The following is a 21,246-nucleotide window of genomic DNA, read 5'->3' on the forward strand; positions in this document are numbered from 1 at the left end:
CGTATAGGTGTTCGAGTGTTCGAACCGTAATGCGCAAGAAATGGTACGGAAACCCCGTATTTACATATCTGCCACTGTGCAGGAGAATCCGTATAGGTGTTCGAGTGTTCGAACCGTAATGCGCAAGAAATGGTACGGAAACCGCGTATTTACATATCTGCCACTGTGCAGGAGAATCCGTATAGGTGTTCGAGTGTTCGAACCGTAATGCGCAAGAAATGGTATCTAAACCCCGTATTTACATATCTGCCACTGTGCAGGAGAATCCATATAGGTGTTCGAGTGTTTGAACCGTAATGCGCAAGAAATGGTACGTAAACCCCGTATTTACATATCTGCCACTGTGCAGGAGAATCTGTATAGGTGTTCGAGTGTTCGAACCGTAATGCGCAAGAAATGGTATGGAAACCCCGTATTTACATATCTGCCACTGTACAGGAGAATCCGTATAGGTTTTCGAGTGTTCGAACCGTAATGCGCAAGAAATGGTATGTAAACCCCGTATTTACATATCTGCCACTGTGCAGGAGAATCCGTATAGGTGTTCGAGTGTTCGGACCGTAATGCGCAAGAAATGGTACGGGAACCCCGTATTTACATATCTGCCACTGTGCAGGAGAATCCGTATAGGTGTTCGAGTGTTAGAACCGTAATGCGCAAGAAATGGTATGTAAACCCCGTATTTACATATCTGCCACTGTGCAGGAGAATCCGTATAGGTGTTCGAGTGTTCAAACCGTATTGCGCAAGAAATGGTACGGAAACCCTGTATTTACATATCTGCCACTGTGCAGGAGAATCCGTATAGGTGTTCGAGTGTTCGAACCGTAATGCGCAAGAAATGGTACGGGAACCCCGTATTTACATATCTACCACTGTGCAGGAGAATCCGTATAGGTGTTCGAGTGTTAGAACCGTAATGCGCAAGAAATGGTATGTAAACCCCGTATTTACATATCTGCCACTGTGCAGGAGAATCCGTATAGGTGTTCGAGTGTTAGAACCGTAATGCGCAAGAAATGGTATGTAAACCCCGTATTTACATATCTGCCACTGTGCAGGAGAATCCGTATAGGTGTTCGAGTGTTCGAACCGTATTGCGCGAGAAATGGTACGGAAACCCCGTATTTTCATATTTGCCACTGTGCAGGACAATCCGTATAGGTGTTCGAGTGTTCGAACCGTAATGCGCAAGAAATGGTACGGAAACCCCGTATTTACATATCTGCCACTGTGCAGGGGAATCCGTATAGGTGTTCGAGTGTTCGAACCGTAATGCGCAAGAAATTGTATGTAAACCCCGTATTTACATATCTGCCACTGTGCAGGACAATCCGTATAGGTGTTCGAGTGTTCGAACCGTAATGCGCAAGAAATGGTACGGAAACCCCGTATTTACATATCTGCCACTGTGCAGGAGAATCCGTATAGGTGTTCGAGTGTTCGAACCGTAATGCGCAAGAAATGGTACGGAAACCGCGTATTTACATATCTGCCACTGTGCAGGAGAATCCGTATAGGTGTTCGAGTGTTCGAACCGTAATGCGCAAGAAATGGTATCTAAACCCCGTATTTACATATCTGCCACTGTGCAGGAGAATCCATATAGGTGTTCGAGTGTTCGAACCGTAATGCGCAAGAAATGGTACGTAAACCCCGTATTTACATATCTGCCACTGTGCAGGAGAATCTGTATAGGTGTTCGAGTGTTCGAACCGTAATGCGCAAGAAATGGTATGGAAACCCCGTATTTACATATCTGCCACTGTACAGGAGAATCCGTATAGGTTTTCGAGTGTTCGAACCGTAATGCGCAAGAAATGGTATGTAAACCCCGTATTTACATATCTGCCACTGTGCAGGAGAATCCGTATAGGTGTTCGAGTGTTCGGACCGTAATGCGCAAGAAATGGTACGGGAACCCCGTATTTACATATCTGCCACTGTACAGGAGAATCCGTATAGGTATTCGAGTGTTAGAACCGTAATGCGCAAGAAATGGTATGTAAACCCCGTATTTACATATCTGCCACTGTGCAGGAGAATCCGTATAGGTGTTCGAGTGTTCAAACCGTATTGCGCAAGAAATGGTACGGAAACCCTGTATTTACATATCTGCCACTGTGCAGGAGAATCCGTATAGGTGTTCGAGTGTTAGAACTGTAATGCGCAAGAAATGGTATGTAAACCCCGTATTTACATATCTGCCACTGTGCAGGAGAATCCGTATAGGTGTTCGAGTGTTCGAACCGTATTGCGCCAGAAATGGTACGGAAACCCCGTATTTACATATCTGCCACTGTGCAGGAGAATCCGTATAGGTGTTCGAGTGTTCGAACCGTATTGCGCAAGAAATGGTACGGAAACCCCGTATTTACATATCTGCCACTGTGCAGGACAATCCGTATAGGTGTTCGAGTGTTCGAACCGTAATGCGCAAGAAATGGTACGGAAACCCCGTATTTACATATCTGCCACTGTGCAGGAGAATCCGTATAGGTGTTCGAGTGTTAGAACCGTAATGCGCAAGAAATGGTATGTAAACCCCGTATTTACATATCTGCCACTGTGCAGGAGAATCCGTATAGGTGTTCGAGTGTTCGAACCGTATTGCGCGAGAAATGGTACGGAAACCCCGTATTTTCATATCTGCCACTGTGCAGGACAATCCGTATAGGTGTTCGAGTGTTCGAACCGTAATGCGCAAGAAATGGTACGGAAACCCCGTATTTACATATCTGCCACTGTGCAGGGGAATCCGTATAGGTGTTCGAGTGTTCGAACCGTAATGCGCAAGAAATGGTATGTAAACCCCGTATTTACATATCTGCCACTGTGCAGGACAATCCGTATAGGTGTTCGAGTGTTCGAACCGTAATGCGCAAGAAATGGTACGGAAACCCCGTATTTACATATCTGCCACTGTGCAGGAGAATCCGTATAGGTGTTCGAGTGTTCGAACCGTAATGCGCAAGAAATGGTACGGAAACCGCGTATTTACATATCTGCCACTGCGCAGGAGAATCCGTATAGGTGTTCGAGTGTTCGAACCGTAATGCGCAAGAAATGGTATCTAAACCCCGTATTTACATATCTGCCACTGTGCAGAAGAATCCATATAGGTGTTCGAGTGTTCGAACCGTAATGCGCAAGAAATGGTACGGAAACCCCGTATTTACATATCTGCCACTGTGCAGGACAATCCGTATAGGTGTTCGAGTGTTCGAACCGTAATGCGCAAGAAATGGTACGGAAACCCCGTATTTACATATCTGCCACTGTGCAAGAGAATCCGTATAGGTGTTCGAGTGTTCGAACCGTAATGCGCAAGAAATGGTACGGAAACCCCGTATTTACATATCTGCCACTGTGCAGGAGAATCCGTATAGGTGTTCGAGTGTTAGAACCGTAATGCGCAAGAAATGGTATGTAAACCCCGTATTTACATATCTGCCACTGTGCACGAGAATCCGTATAGGTGTTCGAGTGTTCGAACCGTATTGCGCAAGAAATGGTACGGAAACCTGTATTTACATATCTGCCACTGTGCAGGAGAATCCGTATAGGTGTTCGAGTGTTAGAACCGTAATGCGCAAGAAATGGTATGTAAACCCCGTATTTACATATCTGCCACTGTGTAGGAGAATCCGTATAGGTGTTCGAGTGTTCGAACCGTATTGCGCCAGAAATGGTACGGAAACCCCGTATTTACATATCTGCCACTGTGCAGGACAATCCGTATAGGTGTTCGAGTGTTCGAACCGTAATGCGCAAGAAATGGTACGGAAACCCTGTATTTACATATCTGCCACTGTGCAGGAGAATCCGTATAGGTGTTCGAGTGTTAGAACCGTAATGCGCAAGAAATGGTATGTAAACCCCGTATTTACATATCTGCCACTGTGCAGGAGAATCCGTATAGGTGTTCGAGTGTTCGAACAGTATTGCGCGAGAAATGGTACGGAAACCCCGTATTTTCATATTTGCCACTGTGCAGGACAATCCGTATAGGTGTTCGAGTGTTCGAACCGTAATGCGCAAGAAATGGTACGGAAACCCCGTATTTACATATCTGCCACTGTGCAGGGGAATCCGTATAGGTGTTCGAGTGTTCGAACCGTAATGCGCAAGAAATGGTATGTCAACCCCGTATTTACATATCTGCCACTGTGCAGGACAATCCGTATAGGTGTTCGAGTGTTCGAACCGTAATGCGCAAGAAATGGTACGGAAACCCCGTATTTACATATCTGCCACTGTGCAGGAGAATCCGTATAGGTGTTCGAGTGTTCGAACCGTAATGCGCAAGAAATGGTACGGAAACCCCGTATTTACATATCTGCCACTGTGCAGGGGAATCCGTATAGGTGTTCGAGTGTTCGAACCGTAATGCGCAAGAAATGGTATCTAAACCCCGTATTTACATATCTGCCACTGTGCAGGAGAATCCATATAGGTGTTCGAGTGTTCGAACCGTAATGCGCAAGAAATGGTACGTAAACCCCGTATTTACATATCTGCCACTGTGCAGGAGAATCTGTATAGGTGTTCGAGTGTTCGAACCGTAATGCGCAAGAAATGGTATGGAAACCCCGTATTTACATATCTGCCACTGTACAGGAGAATCCGTATAGGTTTTCGAGTGTTCGAACCGTAATGCGCAAGAAATGGTATGTAAACCCCGTATTTACATATCTGCCACTGTGCAGGAGAATCCGTATAGGTGTTCGAGTGTTCGGACCGTAATGCGCAAGAAATGGTACGGGAACCCCGTATTTACATATCTGCCACTGTGCAGGAGAATCCGTATAGGTGTTCGAGTGTTAGAACCGTAATGCGCAAGAAATGGTATGTAAACCCCGTATTTACATATCTGCCACTGTGCAGGAGAATCCGTATAGGTGTTCGAGTGTTCGAACCGTATTGCGCGAGAAATGGTACGGAAACCCCGTATTTTCATATCTGCCACTGTGCAGGACAATCCGTATAGGTGTTCGAGTGTTCGAACCGTAATGCGCAAGAAATGGTACGGAAACCCCGTATTTACATATCTGCCACTGTGCAGGGGAATCCGTATAGGTGTTCGAGTGTTCGAACCGTAATGCGCAAGAAATGGTATGTAAACCCCGTATTTACATATCTGCCACTGTGCAGGACAATCCGTATAGGTGTTCGAGTGTTCGAACCGTAATGCGCAAGAAATGGTACGGAAACCCCGTATTTACATATCTGCCACTGTGCAGGAGAATCCGTATAGGTGTTCGAGTGTTAGAACCGTAATGCGCAAGAAATGGTATGTAAACCCCGTATTTACATATCTGCCACTGTGCAGGAGAATCCGTATAGGTGTTCGAGTGTTCGAACCGTATTGCGCGAGAAATGGTACGGAAACCCCGTATTTTCATATCTGCCACTGTGCAGGACAATCCGTATAGGTGTTCGAGTGTTCGAACCGTAATGCGCAAGAAATGGTACGGAAACCCCGTATTTACATATCTGCCACTGTGCAGGGGAATCCGTATAGGTGTTCGAGTGTTCGAACCGTAATGCGCAAGAAATGGTATGTAAACCCCGTATTTACATATCTGCCACTGTGCAGGACAATCCGTATAGGTGTTCGAGTGTTCGAACCGTAATGCGCAAGAAATGGTACGGAAACCCCGTATTTACATATCTGCCACTGTGCAGGAGAATCCGTATAGGTGTTCGAGTGTTCGAACCGTAATGCGCAAGAAATGGTACGGAAACCGCGTATTTACATATCTGCCACTGCGCAGGAGAATCCGTATAGGTGTTCGAGTGTTCGAACCGTAATGCGCAAGAAATGGTATCTAAACCCCGTATTTACATATCTGCCACTGTGCAGAAGAATCCATATAGGTGTTCGAGTGTTCGAACCGTAATGCGCAAGAAATGGTACGGAAACCCCGTATTTACATACCTGCCACTGTGCAGGACAATCCGTATAGGTGTTCGAGTGTTCGAACCGTAATGCGCAAGAAATGGTACGGAAACCCCGTATTTACATATCTGCCACTGTGCAAGAGAATCCGTATAGGTGTTCGAGTGTTCGAACCGTAATGCGCAAGAAATGGTACGGAAACCCCGTATTTACATATCTGCCACTGTGCAGGAGAATCCGTATAGGTGTTCGAGTGTTAGAACCGTAATGCGCAAGAAATGGTATGTAAACCCCGTATTTACATATCTGCCACTGTGCACGAGAATCCGTATAGGTGTTCGAGTGTTCGAACCGTATTGCGCAAGAAATGGTACGGAAACCTGTATTTACATATCTGCCACTGTGCAGGAGAATCCGTATAGGTGTTCGAGTGTTAGAACCGTAATGCGCAAGAAATGGTATGTAAACCCCGTATTTACATATCTGCCACTGTGTAGGAGAATCCGTATAGGTGTTCGAGTGTTCGAACCGTATTGCGCCAGAAATGGTACGGAAACCCCGTATTTACATATCTGCCACTGTGCAGGACAATCCGTATAGGTGTTCGAGTGTTCGAACCGTAATGCGCAAGAAATGGTACGGAAACCCTGTATTTACATATCTGCCACTGTGCAGGAGAATCCGTATAGGTGTTCGAGTGTTAGAACCGTAATGCGCAAGAAATGGTATGTAAACCCCGTATTTACATATCTGCCACTGTGCAGGAGAATCCGTATAGGTGTTCGAGGGTTCGAACAGTATTGCGCGAGAAATGGTACGGAAACCCCGTATTTTCATATTTGCCACTGTGCAGGACAATCCGTATAGGTGTTCGAGTGTTCGAACCGTAATGCGCAAGAAATGGTACGGAAACCCCGTATTTACATATCTGCCACTGTGCAGGGGAATCCGTATAGGTGTTCGAGTGTTCGAACCGTAATGCGCAAGAAATGGTATGTCAACCCCGTATTTACATATCTGCCACTGTGCAGGACAATCCGTATAGGTGTTCGAGTGTTCGAACCGTAATGCGCAAGAAATGGTACGGAAACCCCGTATTTACATATCTGCCACTGTGCAGGAGAATCCGTATAGGTGTTCGAGTGTTCGAACCGTAATGCGCAAGAAATGGTACGGAAACCCCGTATTTACATATCTGCCACTGTGCAGGGGAATCCGTATAGGTGTTCGAGTGTTCGAACCGTAATGCGCAAGAAATGGTATCTAAACCCCGTATTTACATATCTGCCACTGTGCAGGAGAATCCATATAGGTGTTCGAGTGTTCGAACCGTAATGCGCAAGAAATGGTACGTAAACCCCGTATTTACATATCTGCCACTGTGCAGGAGAATCTGTATAGGTGTTCGAGTGTTCGAACCGTAATGCGCAAGAAATGGTATGGAAACCCCGTATTTACATATCTGCCACTGTACAGGAGAATCCGTATAGGTTTTCGAGTGTTCGAACCGTAATGCGCAAGAAATGGTATGTAAACCCCGTATTTACATATCTGCCACTGTGCAGGAGAATCCGTATAGGTGTTCGAGTGTTCGGACCGTAATGCGCAAGAAATGGTACGGGAACCCCGTATTTACATATCTGCCACTGTGCAGGAGAATCCGTATAGGTGTTCGAGTGTTAGAACCGTAATGCGCAAGAAATGGTATGTAAACCCCGTATTTACATATCTGCCACTGTGCAGGAGAATCCGTATAGGTGTTCGAGTGTTCGAACCGTATTGCGCAAGAAATGGTACGGAAACCCCGTATTTACATATCTGCCACTGTGCAGGACAATCCGTATAGGTGTTCGAGTGTTCGAACCGTAATGCGCAAGAAATGGTACGGAAACCCCGTATTTACATATCTGCCACTGTGCAGGAGAATCCGTATAGGTGTTCGAGTGTTAGAACCGTAATGCGCAAGAAATGGTATGTAAACCCCGTATTTACATATCTGCCACTGTGCAGGAGAATCCGTATAGGTGTTCGAGTGTTCGAACCGTATTGCGCGAGAAATGGTACGGAAACCCCGTATTTTCATATCTGCCACTGTGCAGGACAATCCGTATAGGTGTTCGAGTGTTCGAACCGTAATGCGCAAGAAATGGTACGGAAACCCCGTATTTACATATCTGCCACTGTGCAGGGGAATCCGTATAGGTGTTCGAGTGTTCGAACCGTAATGCGCAAGAAATGGTATGTAAACCCCGTATTTACATATCTGCCACTGTGCAGGACAATCCGTATAGGTGTTCGAGTGTTCGAACCGTAATGCGCAAGAAATGGTACGGAAACCCCGTATTTACATATCTGCCACTGTGCAGGAGAATCCGTATAGGTGTTCGAGTGTTCGAACCGTAATGCGCAAGAAATGGTACGGAAACCGCGTATTTACATATCTGCCACTGCGCAGGAGAATCCGTATAGGTGTTCGAGTGTTCGAACCGTAATGCGCAAGAAATGGTATCTAAACCCCGTATTTACATATCTGCCACTGTGCAGAAGAATCCATATAGGTGTTCGAGTGTTCGAACCGTAATGCGCAAGAAATGGTACGGAAACCCCGTATTTACATATCTGCCACTGTGCAGGACAATCCGTATAGGTGTTCGAGTGTTCGAACCGTAATGCGCAAGAAATGGTACGGAAACCCCGTATTTACATATCTGCCACTGTGCAAGAGAATCCGTATAGGTGTTCGAGTGTTCGAACCGTAATGCGCAAGAAATGGTACGGAAACCCCGTATTTACATATCTGCCACTGTGCAGGAGAATCCGTATAGGTGTTCGAGTGTTAGAACCGTAATGCGCAAGAAATGGTATGTAAACCCCGTATTTACATATCTGCCACTGTGCACGAGAATCCGTATAGGTGTTCGAGTGTTCGAACCGTATTGCGCAAGAAATGGTACGGAAACCTGTATTTACATATCTGCCACTGTGCAGGAGAATCCGTATAGGTGTTCGAGTGTTAGAACCGTAATGCGCAAGAAATGGTATGTAAACCCCGTATTTACATATCTGCCACTGTGTAGGAGAATCCGTATAGGTGTTCGAGTGTTCGAACCGTATTGCGCCAGAAATGGTACGGAAACCCCGTATTTACATATCTGCCACTGTGCAGGACAATCCGTATAGGTGTTCGAGTGTTCGAACCGTAATGCGCAAGAAATGGTACGGAAACCCTGTATTTACATATCTGCCACTGTGCAGGAGAATCCGTATAGGTGTTCGAGTGTTAGAACCGTAATGCGCAAGAAATGGTATGTAAACCCCGTATTTACATATCTGCCACTGTGCAGGAGAATCCGTATAGGTGTTCGAGTGTTCGAACAGTATTGCGCGAGAAATGGTACGGAAACCCCGTATTTTCATATTTGCCACTGTGCAGGACAATCCGTATAGGTGTTCGAGTGTTCGAACCGTAATGCGCAAGAAATGGTACGGAAACCCCGTATTTACATATCTGCCACTGTGCAGGGGAATCCGTATAGGTGTTCGAGTGTTCGAACCGTAATGCGCAAGAAATGGTATGTCAACCCCGTATTTACATATCTGCCACTGTGCAGGACAATCCGTATAGGTGTTCGAGTGTTCGAACCGTAATGCGCAAGAAATGGTACGGAAACCCCGTATTTACATATCTGCCACTGTGCAGGAGAATCCGTATAGGTGTTCGAGTGTTCGAACCGTAATGCGCAAGAAATGGTACGGAAACCCCGTATTTACATATCTGCCACTGTGCAGGGGAATCCGTATAGGTGTTCGAGTGTTCGAACCGTAATGCGCAAGAAATGGTATCTAAACCCCGTATTTACATATCTGCCACTGTGCAGGAGAATCCATATAGGTGTTCGAGTGTTCGAACCGTAATGCGCAAGAAATGGTACGTAAACCCCGTATTTACATATCTGCCACTGTGCAGGAGAATCTGTATAGGTGTTCGAGTGTTCGAACCGTAATGCGCAAGAAATGGTATGGAAACCCCGTATTTACATATCTGCCACTGTACAGGAGAATCCGTATAGGTTTTCGAGTGTTCGAACCGTAATGCGCAAGAAATGGTATGTAAACCCCGTATTTACATATCTGCCACTGTGCAGGAGAATCCGTATAGGTGTTCGAGTGTTCGGACCGTAATGCGCAAGAAATGGTACGGGAACCCCGTATTTACATATCTGCCACTGTGCAGGAGAATCCGTATAGGTGTTCGAGTGTTAGAACCGTAATGCGCAAGAAATGGTATGTAAACCCCGTATTTACATATCTGCCACTGTGCAGGAGAATCCGTATAGGTGTTCGAGTGTTCGAACCGTATTGCGCGAGAAATGGTACGGAAACCCCGTATTTTCATATCTGCCACTGTGCAGGACAATCCGTATAGGTGTTCGAGTGTTCGAACCGTAATGCGCAAGAAATGGTACGGAAACCCCGTATTTACATATCTGCCACTGTGCAGGGGAATCCGTATAGGTGTTCGAGTGTTCGAACCGTAATGCGCAAGAAATGGTATGTAAACCCCGTATTTACATATCTGCCACTGTGCAGGACAATCCGTATAGGTGTTCGAGTGTTCGAACCGTAATGCGCAAGAAATGGTACGGAAACCCCGTATTTACATATCTGCCACTGTGCAGGAGAATCCGTATAGGTGTTCGAGTGTTAGAACCGTAATGCGCAAGAAATGGTATGTAAACCCCGTATTTACATATCTGCCACTGTGCAGGAGAATCCGTATAGGTGTTCGAGTGTTCGAACCGTATTGCGCGAGAAATGGTACGGAAACCCCGTATTTTCATATCTGCCACTGTGCAGGACAATCCGTATAGGTGTTCGAGTGTTCGAACCGTAATGCGCAAGAAATGGTACGGAAACCCCGTATTTACATATCTGCCACTGTGCAGGGGAATCCGTATAGGTGTTCGAGTGTTCGAACCGTAATGCGCAAGAAATGGTATGTAAACCCCGTATTTACATATCTGCCACTGTGCAGGACAATCCGTATAGGTGTTCGAGTGTTCGAACCGTAATGCGCAAGAAATGGTACGGAAACCCCGTATTTACATATCTGCCACTGTGCAGGAGAATCCGTATAGGTGTTCGAGTGTTCGAACCGTAATGCGCAAGAAATGGTATGTAAACCGCGTATTTACATATCTGCCACTGCGCAGGAGAATCCGTATAGGTGTTCGAGTGTTCGAACCGTAATGCGCAAGAAATGGTATCTAAACCCCGTATTTACATATCTGCCACTGTGCAGAAGAATCCATATAGGTGTTCGAGTGTTCGAACCGTAATGCGCAAGAAATGGTACGGAAACCCCGTATTTACATATCTGCCACTGTGCAGGACAATCCGTATAGGTGTTCGAGTGTTCGAACCGTAATGCGCAAGAAATGGTACGGAAACCCCGTATTTACATATCTGCCACTGTGCAAGAGAATCCGTATAGGTGTTCGAGTGTTCGAACCGTAATGCGCAAGAAATGGTACGGAAACCCCGTATTTTCATATTTGCCACTGTGCAGGACAATCCGTATAGGTGTTCGAGTGTTCGAACCGTAATGCGCAAGAAATGGTACGGAAACCCCGTATTTACATATCTGCCACTGTGCAGGGGAATCCGTATAGGTGTTCGAGTGTTCGAACCGTAATGCGCAAGAAATGGTATGTCAACCCCGTATTTACATATCTGCCACTGTGCAGGACAATCCGTATAGGTGTTCGAGTGTTCGAACCGTAATGCGCAAGAAATGGTACGGAAACCCCGTATTTACATATCTGCCACTGTGCAGGAGAATCCGTATAGGTGTTCGAGTGTTCGAACCGTAATGCGCAAGAAATGGTACGGAAACCCCGTATTTACATATCTGCCACTGTGCAGGGGAATCCGTATAGGTGTTCGAGTGTTCGAACCGTAATGCGCAAGAAATGGTATCTAAACCCCGTATTTACATATCTGCCACTGTGCAGGAGAATCCATATAGGTGTTCGAGTGTTCGAACCGTAATGCGCAAGAAATGGTACGTAAACCCCGTATTTACATATCTGCCACTGTGCAGGAGAATCTGTATAGGTGTTCGAGTGTTCGAACCGTAATGCGCAAGAAATGGTATGGAAACCCCGTATTTACATATCTGCCACTGTACAGGAGAATCCGTATAGGTTTTCGAGTGTTCGAACCGTAATGCGCAAGAAATGGTATGTAAACCCCGTATTTACATATCTGCCACTGTGCAGGAGAATCCGTATAGGTGTTCGAGTGTTCGGACCGTAATGCGCAAGAAATGGTACGGGAACCCCGTATTTACATATCTGCCACTGTGCAGGAGAATCCGTATAGGTGTTCGAGTGTTAGAACCGTAATGCGCAAGAAATGGTATGTAAACCCCGTATTTACATATCTGCCACTGTGCAGGAGAATCCGTATAGGTGTTCGAGTGTTCAAACCGTATTGCGCAAGAAATGGTACGGAAACCCGGTATTTACATATCTGCCACTGTGCAGGAGAATCCGTATAGGTGTTCGAGTGTTCGGACCGTAATGCGCAAGAAATGGTACGGGAACCCCGTATTTACATATCTACCACTGTGCAGGAGAATCCGTATAGGTGTTCGAGTGTTAGAACCGTAATGCGCAAGAAATGGTATGTAAACCCCGTATTTACATATCTGCCACTGTGCAGGAGAATCCGTATAGGTGTTCGAGTGTTCAAACCGTATTGCGCAAGAAATGGTACGGAAACCCTGTATTTACATATCTGCCACTGTGCAGGAGAATCCGTATAGGTGTTCGAGTGTTCGAACCGTAATGCGCAAGAAATGGTACGGAAACCCCGTATTTACATATCTGCCACTGTGCAGGAGAATCCGTATAGGTGTTCGAGTGTTCGAACCGTAATGCGCAAGAAATGGTACGGAAACCGCGTATTTACATATCTGCCACTATGCAGGAGAATCCGTATAGGTGTTCGAGTGTTCGAACCGTAATGCGCAAGAAATGGTATCTAAACCCCGTATTTACATATCTGCCACTGTGCAGGAGAATCTGTATAGGTGTTCGAGTGTTCGAACCGTAATGCGCAAGAAATGGTACGGAAACCGCGTATTTACATATCTGCCACTATGCAGGAGAATCCGTATAGGTGTTCGAGTGTTCGAACCGTAATGCGCAAGAAATGGTATCTAAACCCCGTATTTACATATCTGCCACTGTGCAGGAGAATCTGTATAGGTGTTCGAGTGTTCGAACCGTAATGCGCAAGAAATGGTACGGAAACCCCGTATTTACATATCTGCCACTGTGCAGGACAATCCGTATAGGTGTTCGAGTGTTCGAACCGTAATGCGCAAGAAATGGTACGGAAACCCCGTATTTACATATCTGCCACTGTGCAGGAGAATCCGTATAGGTGTTCGAGTGTTAGAACCGTAATGCGCAAGAAATGGTATGTAAACCCCGTATTTACATATCTGCCACTGTGCAGGAGAATCCGTATAGGTGTTCGAGTGTTCGAACCGTATTGCGCGAGAAATGGTACGGAAACCCCGTATTTTCATATTTGCCACTGTGCAGGACAATCCGTATAGGTGTTCGAGTGTTCGAACCGTAATGCGCAAGAAATGGTACGGAAACCCCGTATTTACATATCTGCCACTGTGCAGGGGAATCCGTATAGGTGTTCGAGTGTTCGAACCGTAATGCGCAAGAAATGGTATGTAAACCCCGTATTTACATATCTGCCACTGTGCAGGACAATCCGTATAGGTGTTCGAGTGTTCGAACCGTAATGCGCAAGAAATGGTACGGAAACCCCGTATTTACATATCTGCCACTGTGCAGGAGAATCCGTATAGGTGTTCGAGTGTTCGAACCGTAATGCGCAAGAAATGGTACGGAAACCGCGTATTTACATATCTGCCACTGTGCAGGAGAATCCGTATAGGTGTTCGAGTGTTCGAACCGTAATGCGCAAGAAATGGTATCTAAACCCCGTATTTACATATCTGCCACTGTGCAGGAGAATCCATATAGGTGTTCGAGTGTTCGAACCGTAATGCGCAAGAAATGGTACGTAAACCCCGTATTTACATATCTGCCACTGTGCAGGAGAATCTGTATAGGTGTTCGAGTGTTCGAACCGTAATGCGCAAGAAATGGTATGGAAACCCCGTATTTACATATCTGCCACTGTACAGGAGAATCCGTATAGGTTTTCGAGTGTTCGAACCGTAATGCGCAAGAAATGGTATGTAAACCCCGTATTTACATATCTGCCACTGTGCAGGAGAATCCGTATAGGTGTTCGAGTGTTCGGACCGTAATGCGCAAGAAATGGTACGGGAACCCCGTATTTACATATCTGCCACTGTGCAGGAGAATCCGTATAGGTGTTCGAGTGTTAGAACCGTAATGCGCAAGAAATGGTATGTAAACCCCGTATTTACATATCTGCCACTGTGCAGGAGAATCCGTATAGGTGTTCGAGTGTTCAAACCGTATTGCGCAAGAAATGGTACGGAAACCCTGTATTTACATATCTGCCACTGTGCAGGAGAATCCGTATAGGTGTTCGAGTGTTAGAACTGTAATGCGCAAGAAATGGTATGTAAACCCCGTATTTACATATCTGCCACTGTGCAGGAGAATCCGTATAGGTGTTCGAGTGTTCGAACCGTATTGCGCCAGAAATGGTACGGAAACCCCGTATTTACATATCTGCCACTGTGCAGGAGAATCCGTATAGGTGTTCGAGTGTTCGAACCGTATTGCGCAAGAAATGGTACGGAAACCCCGTATTTACATATCTGCCACTGTGCAGGACAATCCGTATAGGTGTTCGAGTGTTCGAACCGTAATGCGCAAGAAATGGTACGGAAACCCCGTATTTACATATCTGCCACTGTGCAGGAGAATCCGTATAGGTGTTCGAGTGTTAGAACCGTAATGCGCAAGAAATGGTATGTAAACCCCGTATTTAAATATCTGCCACTGTGCAGGAGAATCCGTATAGGTGTTCGAGTGTTCGAACCGTATTGCGCGAGAAATGGTACGGAAACCCCGTATTTTCATATCTGCCACTGTGCAGGACAATCCGTATAGGTGTTCGAGTGTTCGAACCGTAATGCGCAAGAAATGGTACGGAAACCCCGTATTTACATATCTGCCACTGTGCAGGAGAATCCGTATAGGTGTTCGAGTGTTCGAACCGTAATGCGCAAGAAATGGTACGGAAACCCCGTATTTACATATCTGCCACTGTGCAGGAGAATCCGTATAGGTGTTCGAGTGTTAGAACCGTAATGCGCAAGAAATGGTATGTAAACCCCGTATTTACATATCTGCCACTGTGCACGAGAATCCGTATAGGTGTTCGAGTGTTCGAACCGTATTGCGCAAGAAATGGTACGGAAACCTGTATTTACAAATCTGCCACTGTGCAGGAGAATCCGTATAGGTGTTCGAGTGTTAGAACCGTAATGCGCAAGAAATGGTATGTAAACCCCGTATTTACATATCTGCCACTGTGTAGGAGAATCCGTATAGGTGTTCGAGTGTTCGAACCGTATTGCGCCAGAAATGGTACGAAAACCCCGTATTTACATATCTGCCACTGTGCAGGGGAATCCGTATAGGTTTTCGAGTGTTCGAACCGTAATGCGCAAGAAATGGTATGTAAACCCCGTATTTACATATCTGCCACTGTGCAGGACAATCCGTATAGGTGTTCGAGTGTTCGAACCGTAATGCGCAAGAAATGGTACGGAAACCCCGTATTTACATATCTGCCACTGTGCAGGAGAATCCGTATAGGTGTTCGAGTGTTCGAACCGTAATGCGCTAGAAATGGTACGGAAACCGCGTATTTACATATCTGCCACTGTGCAGGAGAATCCGTATAGGTGTTCGAGTGTTCAAACCGTATTGCGCAAGAAATGGTACGGAAACCCTGTATTTACATATCTGCCACTGTGCAGGAGAATCCGTATAGGTGTTCGAGTGTTAGAACTGTAATGCGCAAGAAATGGTATGTAAACCCCGTATTTATATATCTGCCACTGTGCAGGAGAATCCGTATAGGTGTTCGAGTGTTCGAACCGTATTGCGCCAGAAATGGTACGGAAACCCCGTATTTACATATCTGCCACTGTGCAGGAGAATCCGTATAGGTGTTCGAGTGTTCGAACCGTATTGCGCAAGAAATGGTACGGAAACCCCGTATTTACATATCTGCCACTGTGCCGGACAATCCGTATAGGTGTTCGAGTGTTCGAACCGTAATGCGCAAGAAATGGTACGGAAACCCCGTATTTACATATCTGCCACTGTGCAGGAGAATCCGTATAGGTGTTCGAGTGTTAGAACCGTAATGCGCAAGAAATGGTATGTAAACCCCGTATTTACATATCTGCCACTGTGCAGGAGAATCCGTATAGGTGTTCGAGTGTTCGAACCGTATTGCGCGAGAAATGGTACGGAAACCCCGTATTTTCATATCTGCCACTGTGCAGGACAATCCGTATAGGTGTTCGAGTGTTCGAACCGTAATGCGCAAGAAATGGTACGGAAACCCCGTATTTACATATCTGCCACTGTGCAGGGGAATCCGTATAGGTGTTCGAGTGTTCGAACCGTAATGCGCAAGAAATGGTATGTAAACCCCGTATTTACATATCTGCCACTATGCAGGACAATCCGTATAGGTGTTCGAGTGTTCGAACCGTAATGCGCAAGAAATGGTACGGAAACCCCGTATTTACATATCTGCCACTGTGCAGGAGAATCCGTATAGGTGTTCGAGTGTTCGAACCGCAATGCGCAAGAAATGGTACGGAAACCGCGTATTTACATATCTGCCACTGTGCAGGAGAATCCGTATAGGTGTTCGAGTGTTCGAACCGTAATGCGCAAGAAATGGAATCTAAACCCCGTATTTACATATCTGCCACTGTGCAGGAGAATCCATATAGGTGTTCGAGTGTTCGAACCGTAATGCGCAAGAAATGGTACGGAAACCCCGTATTTACATATCTGCCACTGTGCAGGACAATCCGTATAGGTGTTCGAGTGTTCGAACCGTAATGCGCAAGAAATGGTACGGAAACCCCGTATTTACATATCTGCCACTGTGCAGGAGAATCCGTATAGGTGTTCGAGTGTTCGAACCGTAATGCGCAAGAAATGGTACGGAAACCCCGTATTTACATATCTGCCACTGTGCAGGAGAATCCGTATAGGTGTTCGAGTGTTAGAACCGTAATGCGCAAGAAATGGTATGTAAACCGCGTATTTACGTATCTGCCACTGTGCACGAGAATCCGTATAGGTGTTCGAGTGTTCGAACCGTATTGCGCAAGAAATGGTACGGAAACCTGTATTTACATATCTGCCACTGTGTAGGAGAATCCGTATAGGTGTTCGAGTGTTAGAACCGTAATGCGCAAGAAATGGTATGTAAACCCCGTATTTACATTTCTGCCACTGTGTAGGAGAATCCGTATAGGTGTTCGAGTGTTCGAACCGTATTGCGCCAGAAATGGTACGGAAACCCCGTATTTACATATCTGCCACTGTGCAGGACAATCCGTATAGGTGTTCGAGTGTTCGAACCGTAATGCGCAAGAAATGGTACGGAAACCCTGTATTTACATATCTGCCACTGTGCAGGAGAATCCGTATAGGTGTTCGAGTGTTAGAACCGTAATGCGCAAGAAATGGTATGTAAACCCCGTATTTACATATCTGCCACTGTGCAGGAGAATCCGTATAGGTGTTCGAGTGTTCGAACCGTATTGCGCGAGAAATGGTACGGAAACCCCGTATTTTCATATTTGCCACTGTGCAGGACAATCCGTATAGGTGTTCGAGTGTTCGAACCGTAATGCGCAAGAAATGGTACGGAAACCCCGTATTTACATATCTGCCACTGTGCGGGGGAATCCGTATAGGTGTTCGAGTGTTCGAACCGTAATGCGCAAGAAATGGTATGTAAACCCCGTATTTACATATCTGCCACTGTGCAGGACAATCCGTATAGGTGTTCGAGTGTTCGAACCGTAATGCGCAAGAAATGGTACGGAAACCCCGTATTTACATATCTGCCACTGTGCAGGGGAATCCGTATAGGTGTTCGAGTGTTCGAACCGTAATGCGCAAGAAATGGTACGGAAACCGCGTATTTACATATCTGCCACTGTGCAGGAGAATCCGTATAGGTGTTCGAGTGTTCGAACCGTAATGCGCAAGAAATGGTATCTAAACCCCGTATTTACATATCTGCCACTGTGCAGGAGAATCCATATAGGTGTTCGAGTGTTCGAACCGTAATGCGCAAGAAATGGTACGTAAACCCCGTATTTACATATCTGCCACTGTGCAGGAGAATCTGTATAGGTGTTCGAGTGTTCGAACCGTAATGCGCAAGAAATGGTATGGAAACCCCGTATTTACATATCTGCCACTGTACAGGAGAATCCGTATAGGTTTTCGAGTGTTCGAACCGTAATGCGCAAGAAATGGTATGTAAACCCCGTATTTACATATCTGCCACTGTGCAGGAGAATCCGTATAGGTGTTCGAGTGTTCGGACCGTAATGCGCAAGAAATGGTACGGGAACCCCGTATTTACATATCTGCCACTGTGCAGGAGAATCCGTATAGGTGTTCGAGTGTTAGAACCGTAATGCGCAAGAAATGGTATGTAAACCCCGTATTTACATATCTGCCACTGTGCAGGAGAATCCGTATAGGTGTTCGAGTGTTCAAACCGTATTGCGCAAGAAATGGTACGGAAACCCTGTATTTACATATCTGCCACTGTGCAGGAGAATCCGTATAGGTGTTCGAGTGTTAGAACTGTAATGCGCAAGAAATGGTATGTAAACCCCGTATTTACATATCTGCCACTGTGCAGGAGAATCCGTATAGGTGTTCGAGTGTTCGAACCGTATTGCGCCAGAAATGGTACGGAAACCCCGTATTTACATATCTGCCACTGTGCAGGAGAATCCCTATAGGTGTTCGAGTGTTCGAACCGTATTGCGCAAGAAATGGTACGGAAACCCCGTATTTACATATCTGCCACTGTGCAGGACAATCCGTATAGGTGTTCGAGTGTTCGAACCGTAATGCGCAAGAAATGGTACGGAAACCCCGTATTTACATATCTGCCACTGTGCAGGAGAATCCGTATAGGTGTTCGAGTGTTAGAACCGTAATGCGCAAGAAATGGTATGTAAACCCCGTATTTACATATCTGCCACTGTGCAGGAGAATCCGTATAGGTGTTCGAGTGTTCGAACCGTATTGCGCGAGAAATGGTACGGAAACCCCGTATTTTCATATCTGCCACTGTGCAGGACAATCCGTATAGGTGTTCGAGTGTTCGAACCGTAATGCGCAAGAAATGGTACGGAAACCCCGTATTTACATATCTGCCACTGTGCAGGAGAATCCGTATAGGTGTTCGAGTGTTCGAACCGTAATGCGCAAGAAATGGTACGGAAACCCCGTATTTACATATCTGCCACTGTGCAGGAGAATCCGTATAGGTGTTCGAGTGTTAGAACCGTAATGCGCAAGAAATGGTATGTAAACCCCGTATTTACATATCTGCCACTGTGCACGAGAATCCGTATAGGTGTTCGAGTGTTCGAACCGTATTGCGCAAGAAATGGTACGGAAACCTGTATTTACAAATCTGCCACTGTGCAGGAGAATCCGTATAGGTGTTCGAGTGTTAGAACCGTAATGCGCAAGAAATGGTATGTAAACCCCGTATTTACATATCTGCCACTGTGTAGGAGAATCCGTATAGGTGTTCGAGTGTTCGAACCGTATTGCGCCAGAAATGGTACGAAAACCCCGTATTTACATATCTGCCACTGTGCAGGGGAATCCGTATAGGTTTTCGAGTGTTCGAACCGTAATGCGCAAGAAATGGTATGTAAACCCCGTATTTACATATCTGCCACTGTGCAGGACAATCCGTATAGGTGTTCGAGTGTTCGAACCGTAATGCGCAAGAAATGGTACGGAAACCCCGTATTTACATATCTGCCACTGTGCAGGAGAATCCGTATAGGTGTTCGAGTGTTCGAACCGTAATGCGCAAGAAATGGTACGGAAACCGCGTATTTACATATCTGCCACTGTGCAGGAGAATCCGTATAGGTGTTCGAGTGTTCAAACCGTATTGCGCAAGAAATGGTACGGAAACCCTGTATTTACATATCTGCCACTGTGCAGGAGAATCCGTATAGGTGTTCGAGTGTTAGAACTGTAATGCGCAAGAAATGGTATGTAAACCCCGTATTTATATATCTGCCACTGTGCAGGAGAATCCGTATAGGTGTTCGAGTGTTCGAACCGTATTGCGCCAGAAATGGTACGGAAACCCCGTATTTACATATCTGCCACTGTGCAGGAGAATCCGTATAGGTGTTCGAGTGTTCGAACCGTATTGCGCAAGAAATGGTACGGAAACCCCGTATTTACATATCTGCCACTGTGCCGGACAATCCGTATAGGTGTTCGAGTGTTCGAACCGTAATGCGCAAGAAATGGTACGGAAACCCCGTATTTACATATCTGCCACTGTGCAGGAGAATCCGTATAGGTGTTCGAGTGTTAGAACCGTAATGCGCAAGAAATGGTATGTAAACCCCGTATTTACATATCTGCCACTGTGCAGGAGAATCCGTATAGGTGTTCGAGTGTTCGAACCGTATTGCGCGAGAAATGGTACGGAAACCCCGTATTTTCATATCTGCCACTGTGCAGGACAATCCGTATAGGTGTTCGAGTGTTCGAACCGTAATGCGCAAGAAATGGTACGGAAACCCCGTATTTACATATCTACCACTGTGCAGGGGAATCCGTATAGGTGTTCGAGTGTTCGAACCGTAATGCGCAAGAAATGGTATGTAAACCCCGTATTTACATATCTGCCACTATGCAGGACAATCCGTATAGGTGTTCGAGTGTTCGAACCGTAATGCGCAAGAAATGGTACGGAAACCCCGTATTTACATATCTGCCACTGTGCAGGAGAATCCGTATAGGTGTTCGAGTGTTCGAACCGTAATGCGCAAGAAATGGTACGGAAACCGCGTATTTACATATCTGCCACTGTGCAGGAGAATCCGTATAGGTGTTCGAGTGTTCGAACCGTAATGCGCAAGAAATGGAATCTAAACCCCGTATTTACATATCTGCCACTGTGCAGGAGAATCCATATAGGTGTTCGAGTGTTCGAACCGTAATGCGCAAGAAATGGTACGGAAACCCCGTATTTACATATCT

This window comes from Camellia sinensis, unplaced genomic scaffold (assembly GCF_055761805.1).
Source record: "Camellia sinensis isolate YWXY unplaced genomic scaffold, ASM5576180v1 Unanchor4, whole genome shotgun sequence".
In the NCBI taxonomy this organism is placed as follows: domain Eukaryota; kingdom Viridiplantae; phylum Streptophyta; class Magnoliopsida; order Ericales; family Theaceae; genus Camellia; species Camellia sinensis.